The sequence below is a fragment of the Papaver somniferum genome, chromosome 5 (genome assembly GCF_003573695.1).
Source record: "Papaver somniferum cultivar HN1 chromosome 5, ASM357369v1, whole genome shotgun sequence".
NCBI lineage: Eukaryota > Viridiplantae > Streptophyta > Magnoliopsida > Ranunculales > Papaveraceae > Papaver > Papaver somniferum.
Window position 1 is genome coordinate 19428751 of NC_039362.1, and position 20275 is coordinate 19449025.

The window sequence follows — 20275 nt, forward strand, 5'->3', positions numbered from 1 at the left end:
CTCATGTGGAAGGAAGTAATTACTGGTTCCCTTGCTCCGAGAGATTTGCATATGTAACTCCAGGTTATGTAGACTTTTGGGATCAACAACTTCAGCGGTTGCGTGATTACGTGATGGATGGTCAGCCTCCAGTGAAGGATCCTCCTTCTATTGAGATGATTTCTGGTCGACCAAGATTGAAGTATCTCTCTGGTGATAAACAAAAATCGTCTCCAGGATCTTCTCAAGTATGTTTCTTCGTATAATCTTTATGAAATTATAAGAACTGTATTCTAATTATGTTATCGAATTTTTACCACAGGACGGTCGTAATGTAAGACCTCGAATCCGTGTAGATTTATCAGAAACTGAAGCGATTGTTCATGGTGGAGAAGGAAAGAACAAAAGTTATAAGCTGTTACCTAATACCATAAAGTCCCCAGTTGGTTCTTTGGTGAGTTCTCAGTATTCCCCTTGTCGTGACTTTTTCTCGCCCACATTATTAGGATCATGAAACCAATGTTGTTATTCCGTTGCAGAATTTTACTCCATCAAGTATCGATGGTCTTCGGTTTTCTGCAACAATTCCTGATTTGAGCGATGAAGAAGAAGCCGTAAGTATCCCTTCGCATATTCAATTATGATGCTTTTTAGATAAAATGTTGATTGTTGAGAATGTGTCCAGGAGGATGTCATCAGGGATACAGAGAGTGCTGATACTCGACCATCCTCTGAAAATAGAGACGAAGGAACTTCCAAAGAATCGGAGCCGAATAGAAGTAATAATCCCTTTGTCGTTAACACGGACAATCCCAACTCCTCGAACACTTTGGAGACTCCCCAAGTAAGTACATGTCTTGTATCCTCTTCATAGAAGTATGAAAGTGATGATTTGTGAATGAATGAATGAGAATCCATGTGTATATACGAAAAACTTAGTCGAAATTCGTCGTCAGAAAATTCAGAACTCAGTTTTTTAGCAAAAATGCCGTAAAACCTTCATATGGAGTCGTATTTTCATGATCTGCATATGCATATTCATGCCCGGAAAATTTCCAAGATTTAGCAGAGGAATATTTTTAAGTTTTGAGCACGTTCAGGGCCTGAAAAAGGCGAAATAGTAAACTTCCAGGAGACTTTCAGAACTTTTTCAGATGGTATGTTGCTCAATATTTTGGCCACATCTCCTTGCTCGTTCATCGGAGTATTATAGAATTTTGATACCTTGTAGAGGATATCCATATGAAGAGAATGATATATAACCTATCTTCATATTCCTTGTAGATTGCTCCCAGTTTTTCTTATAGTACAGGGCAGAGTACAGTTTCTTCAAACGAGGTTACCGTAAAACTTATCTTCATGACTTTCATGCTATTTGCTCGCGTCTTGGGTGAATAATGATGAAATTTGATGATGTTGCATTGATTGTATACTGTATTTTATAATATCCCTTGGTTTCATGCTTAAATGACTCTAACCTCATGTAATCTTCGTATTAGGTGTCAAATACCGAAGTTGAGGATATTGAATCCAATGAGGATAATTCGAACTTCCCTGGAGTTATTGATGAATAAAAAACCATCCCTGCATTTCAAGGCCATGAGAATGTTGTCACTGAAGTTGTGGAAACCCAGATTGTTGCTGCTTCAGTGATAGAAGAAACTGAAACACCGGTAGAGAATACTGTTGCCCTGATTGTAGCAGCTGCCCCAGTAATTGAGAACCGTATAGTGGTGCATGAATATCCAAGTGCATGAGTTGATTTTGATCCTCTATTTGATGCTTCACTCCCGTATCATGAACTAGTTGGTGGATTCAGCATTCCCGTTGGATATGTAGGCTTGTATGAGAATATATGGAAGAAGTTTGGTCACATGATCGTTGATAAGAACCTTGGACGTGCTTATGCCTTAAAAATGCAAGTAGGTATTATATTGCCTGTCGTGAATGATATATGCACTAGGGCTGTAGTTGCAGGAAATCCTACACTACACCCCTCGTATGATTTTATTATTAATCAACTCATTTTAGATTTTAAACTCTTTATTTTATTGAACAATCTTTGAATATTCTTACAAGAAAAGATAAAGAAATCAAGAATGATCTCTGTTCTAGACTTTCTCTCTCCTATTTACTTGTTTCTTACTCAAAAAAGATCTCTCCCCTTTCTTTGCAACTCGAACGACTATTTATAAGAAAATACATAGCGGATGACAGCTAATCTGTCCTTTATTTTCGGATATTGACATTCTCGCAACCTTACAATGTTAATTTCGCAAACTCTCTAATTTCGCAGGACTATCACTCTTTCTCATGATTTAGATGACGTCATTTATTCTATCATTTCTGAAATGTTCTGCGACGCTATTGTGTGTCATTGATAATTTCGCTGAAACATTGTCTTGCGAGATTCTGATCCTACATCTTGCCTCTTCTCATATCTTCTCTCAAAGTAGAGAATGATGTGAGAAATGCCGCAGCTTCATCTTTTCATATTCTGCATTTATCACACGTATTCTTTCCATTTGTTTCTTGACACGTCTTCTGTAACCGCACTTTTCAACCGCTCACGTCTCTTCGTCTTAATGGTGTTTATTTCTTCGAGTAAAAAATCTCCTTTATATACTCTTCTCTTCTCTTTTTCTATTTTCTTTTTACTTTCTCTTCTATTTTTTTTCTCTCTCTGCAATTGTTATTCTTCTGCAATTCTGCTGCTGTAACTTTTACTTTCCTACATTCCCATACTCTATATTCAAACATGGCTCCAAGTGGTCATAGATATGAGAAGAATTTACAAGATGTCCAAAAAGATCTTGCTGATAAAGGTTTCACACTCTCCACCATTCCTGGTGAGAATGCCAAATCAATTCTTTCTGTCAAGCTTTTCTCTGATCAATATTGTGATGATCAATCAATCATAATTTCGCTAGGTCAGATTCTCGCAGGTCTCCCTATTCCTCTTTATAACCCATCTTCCTTTATTTTATGAAATTCTCGCTCATCGGGATTTTCGCGAGCCATCTTCCAACTGAGTGGGGACTGCATCCGTCTGATGCTAGAGTTCGCTAATCGTGGTGCTGGTAGAGGATCTCTTACTCCAAAGAACTTAGGGATCCTAAATTCGCAAACCTAGAGATAGTTGCTGAGAAGTATACAGTGGCGAATTTCTTTGAGAACTATGAACTTATCTCCATGAAGAAAGAGAATACTCGCTGGGGTATTCGCTTAAAAAGGAAAGATAACATTGATGAAGCCAAAATTCTTATGCAAGATATTGACTGGCATTCTGGTAAAAACACAACTCCTCGCCAATCCAAAGATGATAAATGGTGTGTTTTTCCTTTAATGCTAAAGGACCCTACATTGCTGGGTCAAATATTCTTCCTGCGAATCTCGCTGCTTATCAACCTTGGGTTTTCTCTTGGCCCGAGAAGGAGAAAGAGGTATGTTTCTCCCCTTTAACTCATTTTATATTTCTTTATTGATTTTTACTATTCTGTTCGCTAACTCTTGCGACATTCCGCAGATCCAAAAACTGAAAGATAGTTATAACAGGACTGGGAAATCTAGTACTCTGTTAGCTCTTCGCTCATACACAGATGAGGTAAGAAATTTTCTCTTATGATTTTAAATAGTACTGTTACTTCCATGCTTCCATTTCTTATTTCTATCTGTGTGTGAAGATTATTGCTGAAGTAGAAGAATCTGCTGATGTTGCGAAGATTGGTGATAAAGGTAAAGGTGCTCTTCGCAGGAAAAATCAACTGGTCCTCCTCCAAAGAAAAGGAAAGTTCGTTCTTCTTCCCTTCAAATTCCTCCTCACGAAAATTCTGAAAGTGATAAGGGTGATGAGGACAACGATGATCTTGCTGCAAGTGAAGATTCTCCACCTGAATCTTCTATGGCTAAGCTTTCTGGCCTCTTTTCTGATTCTCTACAAGGAATGGGAGATAGCCAATTCGCAATACCTGCAAAGCTCTCGCTACCCTTTGCGATGTCCCTTTACTGGATGGTGATAGCTCTCTTCGTGGAGTTTCTAGATCAGTGACTCCCGACTTTTGCATTCTCTCAATAGTCTGGTATATTTTATCCTTTTACTTCTTCATTGTTATAATCAAAATTTCTTTCTATATTAATATTTTTTATTTTTTCGCAGGCTGGAAAAGCTTCTTTTGCTTTGCCTCAGATCTAGAGAGAAGACGAAAATCTTGAAAAGAAGAATCTTCAATTTCGCAAAAAGAATGAAGAATTGGAAGCTGAAGTTAAAGGTCTTCGCGAGAAAAATAGACAATTAGAAATTGATTCTTCCTCGTATAAGAACAAAATTTCTAGTCTTCAGCAAGCTAATAATCAGCTTTACGGTATGTTACTTTTCTCTTTTCTCTTTATTCATTCATCCTGTTGTTTTATCTTATTTAAATGATCCTTTTTGCAGACATTTATGGTCTTTCTGATGAAGCTACCCTTCTTCGTCATTTCCTAATGCCTTGGATAATGATACCCTTCTTGAACGTCTTAACAATTCCTTAAATAGCTTCTCAAATGATAGAATTTCATCTCTTTCTCTAAATGAACTTAGATCTAAATTTCGCCTCTTAGAAATTGATCATAGATCCAGTTTAGGCTTAGCCAACAGATTTAAGCGTCTCCTTATTGATTCCAAAGAGAAAACCAATGAGTTAAGAACCAAAATTAGCGGTCTCATAGATGATAAGGATCGTATCTCTGATCAAGGTGCCAAGGCTTTGGCGAAATTCCAAGAGGCTCTCCTTGAAGTTCAACTTGAGCGAGATGAAGCTAACCGCAAGAATATTGAACTCTGCGAAAGGGAAAATCAAATTCGTTCTCGTCTTCTCATAAGTAGTGAGGATGAATTTGTCTGGGCTGCGAAAATTTTAGATGATGCTAGAAAAGATTTAGGTAAATGTTAGTCTCCAAGTTGAACATACACCTTGATTAGAGATATGATTTCTGACAGAGAAGGTTACTAACTGCTCTTCTTTACTAATTTTTTCTTCTTATGAATTCATCAAGTTAATAATTGATTGTCTTTTGTTCGCAGATTCTGAAAATAATATCGTGAAAAGATTGAAGAACTTGAAGCTGAAAAGGAGGAACTCGCAAAGAATCTTTCTTCTCGCAACGACAAATTCTAGATTGAAGAATCAAATCAAGATCACTGTTGCGAATTTTAAGAATGATGCTATGCATTTTCGCAATCAAACCATCCAAATGGTTTGTGATGATCATAATATCCCACATTCTGATTATCCTTGTCTTTTAGAAGAAATCCCACAGAATACTCCCAGTTTGATTATCTCTGATAGCGAAGCTGACGATGAAGAATCTGATAGTGATGGAAGTTCTGATGGTGATGAAGATTCTGACGCAGATGAAGAAGGAAAAGTCTGATGAAGATAATGAAGGATTAACCAAGAAGTAGTCTTTATTTCTTTCTTTGATTCTTTGTAATACTTGTACATTTATTTCTTCTTTCTGTATATTTGTGTTTCTTTCATTTTGACCTGCATAATTAAAACAATTCTTCTTTGCAATACAGTTAATCAATATAATCATTAATTCTTGAATTTTGAGTAAATCTATCATATGGGACAAATAACATTTTAATTTCATACATTCCCATACTTGCCTCTGTTATTTGAATCCAAATGAGAGATTTCATAAAAATTCTTATTGTATAACTTCGCAATTTTGCGAAGTGAATTTTGTTTCTTTTCAAAATCTCATTCCTGTGTGGTCTTATTTTGCCTTCCTAATTAAAGGTCTTATTATGCCACCTCTTGTCATTGCGACAAAATCGCAGGACGTCCTTGCACTTTCATGCAAAAACCCATTGATCTTGCCTTAACTTTTTCTTTTGTATTATGGCCTCTTCAGGAATGTTGCGACAATATGACAGGCCTAAATATTCTTGCGAAAATAAAGCCCCATGACATTGCCGTCTTGCGACGAAATCGCAGGACGTCTTCGCACTTTCATGCGAAAACCCATTGATCTCGTCTTATCTTTTGTATTATTGCCTCTTCAGGATTGTTGCACAAATATGACAAGCCTTAATATCCTTGCGAATAAAAAGCCTCATGACATTTGCGTCTTAAGACACTTATCAGCTCCCTAATGGAGGGTGCCGCCCTTATCTCCCCCTGGTTGCCCCTTCAAGGAGGCGTACTTCTACCATACAAGGTTAGCTCCTCCCATCCAGTCTTAACAACAACCAGTTGTTTTCGCAGCCTCTTATCCCTTTTACCTATAGGGCTTATGGTTACGAGACTGCACCCTAAGTGGGGTTTTCTTCAGGCCGAGTGCAGTATAAGCCAAGACTTGTCAAGAATGGCAAGGACGCTTCAAACGCCCCTGACTCTTGACTCAACCGTGTACCTCGGCCTTGATCAGATCTGCACTCCTTGGGAGAGTCCTTATTACCTTAGTCGCCCAACCTAAGTCATATGCTTAAGCTGAGAATCCAAGGTGCCTCTCCCGGATGGGCTTTATTGACCCCAAATCTCCATGACTCAGGTTCCGGGGCGGTGTAGCCTTTCCCTGAGCCATGCTAGGTACCCCCTTATATGACGTACTTTAGGTCTTACATTTGCCTCTTGCGAAATTGTATTCGCGAACTAGGGTGTACGCCATAAAGGTTCGCCTCTTTCTCTTTTGTCATTCTTCTTGATTATTTTTGTAAAATTCATTATCTCTGCGAGAGTCTCGCAAATCATTATATTATCTGAATTTCGCAATCTCAATTTTTTTTCAATCAAATGTATTTTTGAGAATTTTACTTATTGCGAGAATCGCAACAACTTAATCATTCATACATTTCTTGTTTTTATTACCTTTGCCATCCTCTGCTTCTTTATTATTTTCTGCTACTGCTTCCTTGGTAGTGGTATGTTCATCATTTTTATTCTGAGCTAGCATTAATTTCGCAACATCTCTTCTCTTTCCTTTCGATTGTATCCACCATCAACCTCTCACTTCTTTGTACATCTTTGATTTTGTTCGCCAGTTTTCCTTCTTGTTTGCTCTTCCTTCGCAAGATTCTATCTCAGTTTCGTAATCTCTTTCCTTCACCCAATCTCCCTTTATGATTCCTACACCATTGGGGTGAGGGAATTTGATGCATGGTGGAAAGTTGAAGCTACACCTAGAATCCCATGTAGCCAAGGTCGACCAATTAACGCATTGTAGGGTGATTCTACATCAACGACACAGAATGAGATTTCAGAAGATATTCCCTTCAATGGAATTCACATAGTAACCTCCCCTTTAGGCTTGTTAGCAGTACCATTAAAACCATATATCTTATATGTTGATGGTATAAGAATCATCTCTTCCACCCATGGTTTTATAAGTATGATAAAATAAGATGTTCACAGAGCTTCCAGTATCGACTAGAATTCTATTGATTGCCCATGAATCTTCAGCTTCATCATCCTCATCTTCTTTCGGTTTTGGATTAATTTCTAATTTTATTACCAATGGATTGTCATGCACCTCTTCTCCTTCGGGAATTTCTTCTGCAAAAAAATGATCTGTTTCTGCCATTCCTCTAGTGGCGAGATTTTCGCAATATTCATAATTTCTCTTCCATTATTATCTCTTGCGAACACTCTACTCAAAACATTATCATGAAAATCTTCAATTGTCTTATATGAATGTACGATAGAGTGACAGAATAGATTTTTTGCTTTTGCACCAACTTCTATGAAGAATGTTTCTTTCTTTTTCATCGTATTCACTTTGTGATATTCTGGCGGTGGTGGTAATTGTTGAGATTACGGATGCCCTACCAGAAAGTCATTTAGTTTTCCTTGATCTATCATTCTTAAAATAATTCTCTTTACATTTCTGCAATCGTTTGTGGTATGTCCATGAAAATGATGATAAGAACAAAATTCATGACTTTTGTGGTTTGGAGGTGGTTCCGTTCCCATGTTCCATGGTGTTGGTATATTCTCCATCAAAATTATAGCTTCCCATATCTTCTCCACACTTGCATTTAGAGGTGGCATCTTGATTTCTTCCCATATTACCTTGTGACCTCCTTGTCCTCTATTAAAGTTTGGTCTTTGACCTCCATAAGTTTCTTGCGGTTGATCGAGTCTTTGAATCTTTTTATTTCCTCCACGATTGTAGAAATTTCTTTCTCTTTCATACTCTTCTTGATCTCGGCTCCCCATAGCTACCAATTTCTGCTGATTGTTACTTGTCACCTTTTCTTGTTATACTTGCAAAGTATTCGCCACTGTGTTTATCAGCTTGGGTAATAAGCTTGCATTCGCTGTTTGTGAGCTTGTGTTCGCAACTGGATATGATTCCATTTCATTTTGACTTTCCTCTAAAGCAATGTATTCTTCTTGAAGTTCTCGCAATTCAGTCATTGTAATCGTATTCTTGACTCTGAAAATTTGGACATACAATAGGTTTGTTGCAAACATAGCATTGATAAATGATAATATGAGATATCTCTCATCTGCACGGCCAGCCATTTCGCTACACATAGTTCTCCATCTTTTAGTCAAGTGTTTCAAACTTTCGCTAATTCTTTGTTTTAATCCAAACACATCTTCTATACCAGGTCGTGAGGAATTGTTACCTATATATGCCCCCAAGAATGTAGTCTGCAAATGATTGAAGGAGGTTATTGTAATCTTTGGTAAAACTTCAAACCATTTCAACACTTCTCCTGTTAAACTGGATGCGAAATATTTGCACAATACCGCATCATGATTTTACCATTGTAACATGCACCTCACATAGGCTTTAATGTGCTGAATTGCACAAGTTGTTCCATCAAAAATGTTGGTTAATGCGGGCAAATTGCATTTCAGTAGTATTCCTCCTAATTGTACTTCCCTTGTAAATGGAGTTTTCGCAGCTTCTTCTATTGCTTCATCCAATCGTCTTCTACCTACTTCTCCTATGTTATTTAGCATTCCTCTCATTTCTTCTAATTCTTTCAATATTTGTTTATTTACACCTGAATCTTGACCCATGGGTCTCTTTAATTTTGCTTCTCTTCTTCTGCCTTCACGTCTATCTTCTCTTGCGAAATTTTGTATCTCTTCTTCATTATTCTCATCTCGTCTTCTTCTGCGATTCTCTTCCTCATCCCTATCTTGAATTCGCAAATGATGATGTCGTTCATTTTCCCCTCCGTAATTTTGTTCATTTCTTATCAATTCAATTCGCTGTCTTTCAGCCATTCTCTTTACTCTATCATACTCCTCATTGAGATTATCGTTATTCCGGTTTTGTATACGCCTTCTTTCTTGATTGTCATGATTGTTCTGGCGAATTGTCTCCTGAAGATCTTGTTCTTCCATTTCCGCTCTCAATCTTTCACGTTCGCAGATTAAACGTGCTTGTTTAGCATTATGTCTTTCAATTTCTTCTTCAATTATCTGTTGATTTCTTTGAGTTTCTCTCACATGTAAAATTCTTCTTCCTTCCTCTTGACTTCCTTCACCATCTTGGTTATTTTGTCTCTGATTTTGCCCGTTCTCTTGATTTCCTCCAATTTTCCCATCATCAAAAGTTTCATCTTGTGGAATGTAACGATCATCAGTTCTTTATCTATTTTCGCGATATTCTTCATTAGGATTTGATATTTCTTTTTGAATATTGTTTCCATCATTGATTGTAGGTGAATTTCGCCTCATTTCTCTTCTAGTCGATCTTGAATATGATTTTGTAACACTTCTCGATCTTCTATTCTGCAGTCTTATATTCTCCATCCTTAATTCGTGATTTTGCCTTGTTAAATTTGCACGCTCTTCTGCTTCAGCTCTTCTTTCTTAATGTATTCTTCGTCTCAATGTTTCTAACGCTCCAATTTCCTCACCTCCATGAATTATTCCTTCATCTGCTTCTTTATTTCTCTCTTCCTGTCTATAATTTCTGTTTTGTTGCTCTTCTTCTATTTCTTCTACTGAATTTGATCGCCAAGTGTGTATGCTCACCCTGTCATAATATGTATTCCTCTCTTGAACTAGTGTTTGTTGAATTGGCGGTTGACTTTGATTTTCTCTATTATTTCTCATTCTAGTAGATTCTCCCATTTCACTTCTTTCTCTTCCGGCAATTCTTTTGCTTCTTCTAATAGTAGTCGGTTGTTCGGATGTATTTCTTCTTCTAGCCATTACTTTAATGTTGACAATATTGCAAGAAATTATGAAAAATTCTTAATCAATCACTTTAAATTTTCACAAATCTCAATATCAATCTTTAGCTTTTTCTAGAATAATCTTCAACTCGTCCCTGTTTCTAGCGCCATTATGTAGTTGCAGGAAATCCTACACTACACCCCTCGTATGATTTTATTATTAATCAACTCATTTTAGATTTTAAACTCTTTATTTTATTGAACAATCTTTGAGTATTCTTACAAGAAAAGATAAATAAATCAAGAATGATCTCTGTTCTAGACTTTCTCTCTCATATTTACTCGTTTCTTACTCAAAAAAGATCTCTCCCCTTTCTTTACAACTCGAATGACTATTTATAAGAAAATACATAGTGGATGACAGCTAATCTGTCATTTATTTTCGTATATGATCTGTGATATTCTCGCAACCTTACAATTGTTAATTTCGCAAACTCTCTAATCTTCGCAGGACTATCACATCTTTCTCATGATTTTAGATGACGTCATTTATTCTATAATTTCTGAAACTGTTCTGCGACGCTATATACGCTGCGTCATTGATAATTTCGCTGAAACATTATCCTTGGCAGATTCTGATCCTACAAGGGCCAGAAATACTGTGACTCCAGATATACTCTTTGATTGGGAGTTTAATTTGGAGAATTCATAAAGACTTGGCTTCAGTGTAAAGTGGCTTCGTAAGCAAATGAACGCTATCAATGACTCATGTGAGAACAACATATCCTTTCCCAATGATGCTATGATGGATAAAGAAGACAAGATTTCCAGGATGACTGAAGAACTGAACAAGGAGAAGGCAGCATTGCAAGTCTTGAAGGATGCAGAGGAGCAAAAACCCTTTTTTGCTGATTTTCTTTGATTCCTTTTTCATAATATCTTGAACTTCTGAACTTCTGAGAGATGTGAGGTTTTTATTTGGGTTTTGATATTAGCTGGTTTTGGATTGGTAGATGGTTAAGGATTTTCTTTTGGATTTGATAGAGATTTTCTTTTAAGAAATATGAACTGAATTTTGATAAATTGCTGAATTCAAATATCGATTGCAAGTATTGCAAACGTTTTGGAGGAATTGAAATACAATGAAAGAAAATCCTAAATGCCAAATCCAGACGCCATGAATACTTCAAACGCCCAGTACCTCAAATGTCTGATAATTTCAGACAAACGCTTTAAGCCAATTCTCGTGAATTACTGGCAGGGTTCTGCCATCTGTGTTGATCAATTTGTAGTATCCTAAGGTTATGTATTTAGCAACCATAAATGGTCCTTCCCAATTGGAGTTTCTTGCAGAGTGAAGATTGCACTGAACTGCTTTGAGAACCAGGTCCCCTTCACAAAATTTGTTAGGTTTGTTCGTCCGCGCTTTGAATATCTTCTGTAGATTCGAAATTCCTCGTGTGGTGGGATTCCGTGGTTGTGGCACATATGGACACTCGTGCAGGAAAGAATATCCCTCGTAATGTCTGTCATGCTTAGCCACATCTTCAGCAATGAATCTGTTGATAGGATGATCAACTTGAAGAGATTCTGGACCCAACCATTGGGTGAAATATTGCTGAGGCGAGATTATCCACTCATAGCATTTTGCGATTGCTAAATTGTTTGCGGAGTGAATCCCTTGAACCAAATAAGTATATTTGAAAATTGACGATATGGGCACATGAGAAGGAATAAGACTCGCCTGAGTGCAAAATCTCTTGATGAAAGCGTTTGGATGTTCCTCAGGCTTTTGTGTAAGTTTTGTCAAGGCTTTGACCTCCTCCAGATATTTGAATGGTGAAATATCTTCTTTTTCTTCCTCTGAGTCAGATGTTTCTTCAACGGAGAGATGTGTAACTGAAGGTGTCAGTGTCACCTTCCCATCATGAATCCATGTGCGTCCAAGAATCATATCATATCCTGGATATTCTCGGATTATGTAAAACTTGGTCTCAGTGCAGACCAAATTTTCTTTGACTTTGAGTATGACGTAGTCGTACGCGTCTCTGGAAACTCCTTCGTGATCTCTGATTGCCATGGGGGCATGAGTAGCTTCCTGTCGAGTAATTCCAGCGGCTCTGAGAGTTTTCAGAGGGATGATGTTGACGGCAGTGCCGACATCAGCAAATGCTCTCTTGAACTCGTTTCCTTTGATGTGCACTGTGGTGAGCAGTCCCCAGTCATACATTTCTTTGTCCGTTGCTGGAGGCTCAGTGAATGTCTCTTGAATCAAAAGAGGTGCATGACAGGATGTGGTGTAATGTCGAACACATGTCTTTCCTTTGATCCTTTGATAAGTATAGCAATTCGCAGCTATGCTCGATTTATGATTGAACTGCTTCTTTGACGGGAGGTTCAGAGATGGTAAAGGTTTTGACTGGAAGGGGGTTTCTGTGTACTCCTTCAGTCCCCAGGTTGAGTTCTCCCGATTCAACCTTTTCTCTGAATATGTGTTTCAAAGTTTTCCAATCACTTGTGGGGTGACTGACGAACCTATGAAAGCGACAGTACCGAGGATTTCCATGGCCTCTTTAGTTGGTTCCTTCTTGACATATGACAACTTGATTATACCGTCTTGAATCCAGGCGTCCAGTAATTAGATAACTTCTTCAATGGAGCAGGGAAAATCAGGTGCTTCTGGATCTTCCGTGTGTTGAGGAGGAGCTTGCCCATTATATTTCTTTTGCGCCTTTGAAGGGGCCAAGGAAGTATGCTTATGTTGTGGCTCAGCTTTCCGTTTGCTTCCTTACGCGAAAACTTTTGTAGAAGATTGAAGGTTGTATTATTTGTTGATCAAACGTTTGTTGCTACCTCTGTCCTCTCGTGGTTCCTCAGATTTTGCAGTCTTAGTCCTTTATAATAGAGCACGTGCATTAGTTGTCGACCTCTTGGCTGCTTCATGGAGTTCTGAGAAGTTCTGGAACCTGAGATTCTCCAATAAGGATCTGTAGACTGGAATCATTCCGTTGATGCATAAGTCCACAAGTTGCTGCTCTGTGACATTCGGATCATGGCAATCTAACGCTTGAACTCTGAAATTTTTCACATAATCGTTAGGATGTTCGTTGTTCTTTAGAAACATCATTCCGAGATCAGAGAGGGGAACTTGCTCTGAAACGAAGAAATACTTCCTATAGAAAGCATTGACCATTTCTCCCCAACTGTTGATAGTTCCTGGTGCGATGTTGCTGTACCAGGTGTACGCTTTGCCTTTCAAGGATTTTGAAAATTCTTTGAGGCAAATAACATGGTTATGCTCATGTTCACCCAAATCTTCCAGGAACCGAGAAACATGTTCCCGAACATTGCCGGTTCTGTCGTACAAAGTAAAGGTTGGAGAGATATAACCTTTTGGAAGAGGAATCCTCTGCGTAGCAGCAGGGTATGGAGGCTGGTGACGATGGACATGTGGGGTCTTGTCCTTTCCACGGTTCTCCAGAAGGCGTTCTAAATCTTCCTGAGTGATGAAGTTTGATGACTCTTTCGCCGATGGATCGTCCGCAGCTTTGCGAGCTTCATCATCATCAATTGTATGAACTGGAATTACCTCAGGATCAACGTCTGAGGATTTTTCCTTTTCTTTTCCTTTTCCTTAGATCTTCCCTGACATTGTATCAGTGAGAGCCTTCAGTTGAATAAATATCTCCTTCTGTGTTGTAGCCATATCGGTTTGATTCTTTGCAAGAGTCTCTTGCACTTTGATGAGATCAGCAATGGTAGGTGGTAGATTCCCTCTGACTTCCTCAGGGTGTCGGTCGAACAAAGGATGACCATCCGCGTTGACGTGAGGAGGAGTGACATCACCGCCGTCAGTGTTAGAGGCCAGAATCGTTTCCGGGATATCCTCGTTGTTGTTGTTGCTAGTGCTAGCGCCGTTTGCGTTGGAACTTGTGACTACACCCAAACCTAAGGCCGACCATCTTGTGAAATTGTGAGATTGAAACAGAGAGAATGATCTCCCACGGTGGTCGCCAATCTGTAGATGGGGCAAAACAATTTGCTGGTTTTCACGAGATTGGGGAGACGACCGTACGGAGGAGACTCCTTGAACCGAGCGAAATGTTCAACCTCACACAGATGCACTGCAAGAAGGGAGTTCTTTGAATTCGAGAGATCAATCTGTAGTACTCCGGCCTAAACCAAGACAATGGCCGTTCCAGAGTAAATTCGGTCACAAGAGAGGATAGGTTGATCTGTAGGAGGGAAGCTGAGAAATGTGTGGAATCAATGATAATCAAAGATTGTGGGTGTGTTGTGAATTATGAATAAGATAAGTTCTGAATGATTGAACCTCTGTTGAGAGTAATTACTCAGATGTTGAGTTAATCTCGTATTGGCCGTGAGACGTGAGATCGTTGTTCTGTCTTCAATCATGATTCAGAGACTTATTTATATTGCTGGAATTGTAGACACCATGATCCCATGAAGTGTGACAGTTGATGGAATCAAAGAGTGGGGAAGTGGAAATCGTGTTTGAAACCAGTTTCTCATCGTGCGGAGACTTGGTCGATTTTCCATCCACTATTTTGTTAACTCCTTCAACTGATTGCACGACTTGCTCACATTCCATCGTGTGTATGAACACACTTGTCGTAGACCGCTAGACCAAAACCCTAGTTGATATCCCCCCAAGTGACACGATTGATGTCTCGTGAATGTGGAGTCATGGGACGATGAGTCCATGTATTTGCTGAGTTGAACATGATTCTGCAAAATGTTCTGAAACTCATGAATTGAACGTGTCCGTTGAGACAGAGGTGTGATTCTCACGTTGAGGTGAGCAAGTATTGCTCATTCGATGAATTGTTGAATATTGATAGTTGAACCAATATTCCTTGGTTTGAGCAAATATTGCTCATCTGAGCAAGTGTTGCTCGTCTGATGAATTATTGGCAGCGTGACCGAAATAAAACATTAATTAGAATACTGGTAGTTGAACCAATTATAATAAAATGGTGATCATGAGATCGTCGTAAAATTATTAGCGTTCAAATCTGGAATTATGATCCTTGAACTCAGAAACCCTAATTTGATCAATTGATGACCGAGTGATAGTTTATTGAAAATTTAACCATGGAATGAAGGAGGGCCGGATACATGAGACCGTGGGTCGACCATGTAGCTTCCATATGTTCGCGTGAGCAAATACCAAGACCCCTTGAAGAGTTGGTGAAAAGATGATCAAATGTTGGTTCAATCATTTTTCATATAATGCTCGTCTGAGCCTTAGGTGATAAAACCTAATTAATTATGAAGGGGTGAGGGCCCGGCCAAGGGGTCATGAAACCGGCCATGGGTGGTCACGGGATCGACTGACGATCATTCTATGAAATTCCAAAATTATTTGGAAGAGTTTTGGACCTAATACGTGCAATTGCGCAAATTAGGTCAAATCATGAAAATACGTGGGACCGGCTCATTGCGAGCCAAAGAGACAACCCTGGTCGGTCAAGGTAACATGCTCACGTCTGTGCCTCAGTCCTGAGAATCTTGATATTTTCTGGCGTGCGTTTGCGCAACCATTTGAGAAAATATGACAAAATCAGGGTTTTGCTGAAACTGAGGAAACTTTATGAGATGAAGGGAAATAATTATAAAATGAAGGAATATGAGGCGTGGGACCGCTGGAGCCAAGGCATGACCGGACATCCAGTGACCACGGTCCCATGGTGCCTTTTTCTAATTTTATAATATTTTTCATGATTTTATGAAAATATCATGAAATCAAGGAATTTTGTTGAAATTAAGGAGTTTCCTTAAAGTGAAAGAGTTTCCATGGGATCAAGGAAGCAAATAATATTTAAATAATAAAATAAGGGTGTGTGGGGCCGGCTAGGGCATGGCCGACCATCTTGGGCCCGGTCCCACAAGTTTCCCTAATTTTATGGAATTTTTGTGTATTACTTTCCATGATTTGAAGGAATTTTCATAATTTGAAAGAAATACCATGAAATCAAGGAATTTCATGGGATCAAGGAAACCTTAAAATAATAATAATAAAATAAGGGGTGTGTGGGACCGGCTGAGGCATGGCCGGTCGGCTGGGCCCGGTCCCACGAGTTTCCCTAATTTTATATTATATTTTCATGGTTTTTTGAAAATACCATGAGATTAAGGAGTTTTCATGAGATTAGGGAAATAATAATAAAATAATGAGGAACCATGAGGTGTGGGGCCGGCCGGGATCAAGGCATGGCCGGTTGGCCAATAATCACGGCCCCACAATGTTTTTCCCAATTTTATATTATTTCCTTGGTGCGAAGGAAACACCATGAAACTGAGGATTTTCCATAAAACGAAGGATATTTGTTCAAATGAAAGGATTTTCATAAGGTCAAGGAAAATAACAAAAAATATGATAAAATATAAAACTGGCGTGGGATCGGCCACGGCACGGCCGACCGGCCGGTGAGCCCAATCCCTCAACATCTTGGTCAATATTTAATTATGTATTATTTTCCTTCCTATTTTACATAGGCTTATAGTTTCGTCGTATTTTGAAATACTCGTTCATGCGGTGATTGTTAGTGCATCATCGTTGAGTACACTTACCCCATTTGAGTTGGGGCTTACTCGGAGGTGGCTCAGACGCCCGTGCGTTGAATATTTATTACTAACCCATGGAATTCTGCTGGGAAGAACCATATATTGAAGTAACGAAATATTGTGAAAATATTTGAATATTTTCGGAAATTCAGTGGATGAATCTAAGAATTTAGGAATAATTAACTTATGGCTCTATACTAGCAGAGAAAGCTGTCTAGGAGCATTAATTATTCTGACATGAGCTTGCTGGAGCTTCATATCCTTTATATAGTCAGGGAAAACTGTTGTTTGTATCCTGAAGACGTTATCGCTCTATACTAGCAGAGCACGCTGTCTAGGAGCCTCAAATCTCGTGATTCTATATAAAAATAATTACTGAAGTGTTCAGTATTCATGAGATATGTCGTTGTCCAGCCCAGAGACTACATATCTGCATGTACTCTGAGAGAAAGTATTCTCAGACAAAGATTTGATGAGAGACCCGTGTCTCAATACTCACGTCTGATTGCTGGATCATAAGTTCGTAGAATTATGGGTTTACGATTTTAGCCTTTGTCGAAAATCCACCATCTACACCCGCTTTATTGCTACCACTCTGCCGCTAGCATAAGGACGTGGGAACAAAGATACGAGATAAAAAGGAGAGCAAACCCTTTTATAGGTGTGACACTTTTGGAATTGAATAAGGAAAGGATTTCCTGTTTGAGTTACGGATGGAAAGAGGCAACCAGACCCGCAATGGCAAGTCGCATGGTGCCAAAAGTCCGCGTCCAAGATGAGCAGCGCCAAATGCACACGCCACGCCGAGCCAACGTTCACGCCCAGCCACGACCACGCCCATCCAGCGTCCAAGCCCAAGCCAGCGTCCGCGCCAAGTTTACGCTAACGGCCCCGTTCCAAGCCAGTACTACGCTGGCGGCTCCATTCCGAGCCAATACAATTCCTGCGGCTCCATTCCAAGCCGCACAATACCTACGGCTCTCATTCCAATCCGACCAACGCCAGCGACTTCGTTTCAAGCTGCACCATGCCAACGGCTTGCCAAGCCAAGCTAGCAACGCCAACAGCTCGCTAAGACAACAACTCCGCGTTCCCTAGCCTAGCCAAGATGGAACATGGCCAATCCAAGCTGAAGCCAACTATTTGTATCCCATCCAGCAACCACCTCTACCGCTCTACGTCCTAGCTAGCAGTACCACGAACCGAATTTGCACCAAAGACGCCAACGCAAGAGTCATGGATTCTCTTTATCTCCCGAAAAAGGTTAGTCAGATCTTCTTGACCATCTTTTCATGACTTTCCGTTTCGATTTTGTCCTTGTCTGTCACCATCTTATGCTTACCTCGCAACAATGACCCTGTTCCGAGCTAAGCAGGGGATTTAATGTTGATGGTGGTTTTTTTAGCTTAGGGTTAAAATCGTAAAATCTTAGTCAAACAGTGACATCACTCTGAAAAGAAACAAGACTTGAGTAATAATGTCTCCACTAGCGCATTTATTGATCCCTTCAACATGTCTGTGAGAAATTTACCAGGGTACCTCTTTTTATATATATATGCCATGTTCCACGGCAGAACCCTCAGTATTGACCGACATCATCTCCGCACATGCCAACCACGCATGCTAGCTGATCATGCCAGCTTTGTATGTTGTATATGCTAATTAGGGCTTCGACATACCAAACCCTAATTCCCACGCCATTGTGCCAATGGCATACCAACCATGCTAGCCGCACCACCGTGCCAATGGCATACCATGCCAGCCACATCTTCGTGCCAAAGGCATACCAACCATGCCAGCCGCACCACCGTGCCAATGGCATACCATGCCAGCCACATCTCCGCACCAAAGGCATGCCAACTATGCCAGCGGCACCACCGTGCCAATGGCATACCATGCCATCCACATCTCCGCCCCAAAGGCAATCCAACCATGCCAGACGCACCACCGTGCCAATGGCATACCATGCCAGCAACATCTCTGCGCCAAAGGCATGCAAACTATGCCAGCCACACCAACGTGCCAATGACATACCATGCCAGCCACATCTCCGCGCCAAAGGCATGCCAACCATGCCAGCCGACCACCATGCCAATGGCATACCATGCCATCCACATATCCGCGCCAAAGGCATGCCAACCATGCCAGCCGCACCACTATGCCATCCACATCTCCGCGCCAAAGGCATGCCAAACATGCCAGCCACACCACCGTGCCAATGGCATACCATGTCAGCCACATCTCCGCGCCAAAGGCATGCCAACCATGCCAGCCACACCACCGTGCAAATGGCATACCATGCCAGCCACATCTTCGTGCCTAAGGCATGCCAACCATGCCGGCCGCACCACCGTGTCAATGACATGCCATGCCAGCCACATCTCCGTGCCAAAGGCATTCCAACCATACCAGTTGCACCATCGTGCCAAAGGCATGCCATGCCAGCCACATCTCCGCGTCAAAGCCATGCTACCCATGTCTCCATGTCGTTGGCTGCCAAACGAAGGGTTGCAACAATCGACGACTACCCTTCCTTCTGAGATACAAATCTCAGCCGTACAAGTTCTCCACCAAACGCGTGGCAACTTCTGGCCCAAGGCCAACACTACACGGTTTGTACCAAACCCTAACTTTTGACCGCGCCTAAAGCATGCCGGCCACGCCTCCATGCCGCTAGCTTCCAAACGAAGGGTTGCAACAATCTACGGCTACCCTTCCTTCTGAGATGCAAATCTCAGTCGTACAATGTCACCACCAAACGCGTGGAAACTTTTGGCCCAATGCCAAAACTACGCGGTTTGTACCAAACCCTAATTTTTGGCCGCGCCTAAAGCATGCACGAGTATGCCGACCATGATACCATATCACTAGCCGCCAAACTAAAGGTAGCCACGATCAACGACTATCCTTCCTCCTGAGATGCAAGATCTCAGCCGTACAAGTTCGCTACCAAACTTGTGGCAACTTTTTGTCACGGCACCAACTTGGCTACGATGCCAATTCTTTGGTCACGACACCAAACCCTAATTTTGGCCGCGCCCAAGCTATGCCAAAACCATAATTTTGGCCGCGCCTAAACTATGCCAAAATCCTAACTTAGCCGCACCTAAAAACATGCCAAAGCCATGTCGGCCACGCCTCCATGCCACTGGCTGCCAAACGAAGGGTTGCAACAATCAACGACCACCCTTCCTTCTGAGATGCAAATCTCAGCCATACAAGTTCGCCACGAAACGCATGGAAACTTATGGATCGATGCCAAATTCCATGGTTTATGCCAAAACCCTAATTTGGCCGCGCCTAAAACATGCCAAAGCCATGCCGGCCATGCATCCATGCCACTGGCTGCCAAACGGAAGGTTGCAACAATCAGCGGCTACCTTTCCTCTCAAGATGCAAAATCTCGACCGTCGAAGGTCACCACCGAGCCGGCAAGCCTCTCAATCTTAACTTTCCAAACAATAGCAACACGCTACACAAAAACACTCGAGACATCAAAACATGTCACAAACTGGGGGATGCTCATCAGGGTATTGGTCTGACGGTTTACGGCGTGCGGCGTGCAATACGCCCGTTACAAGA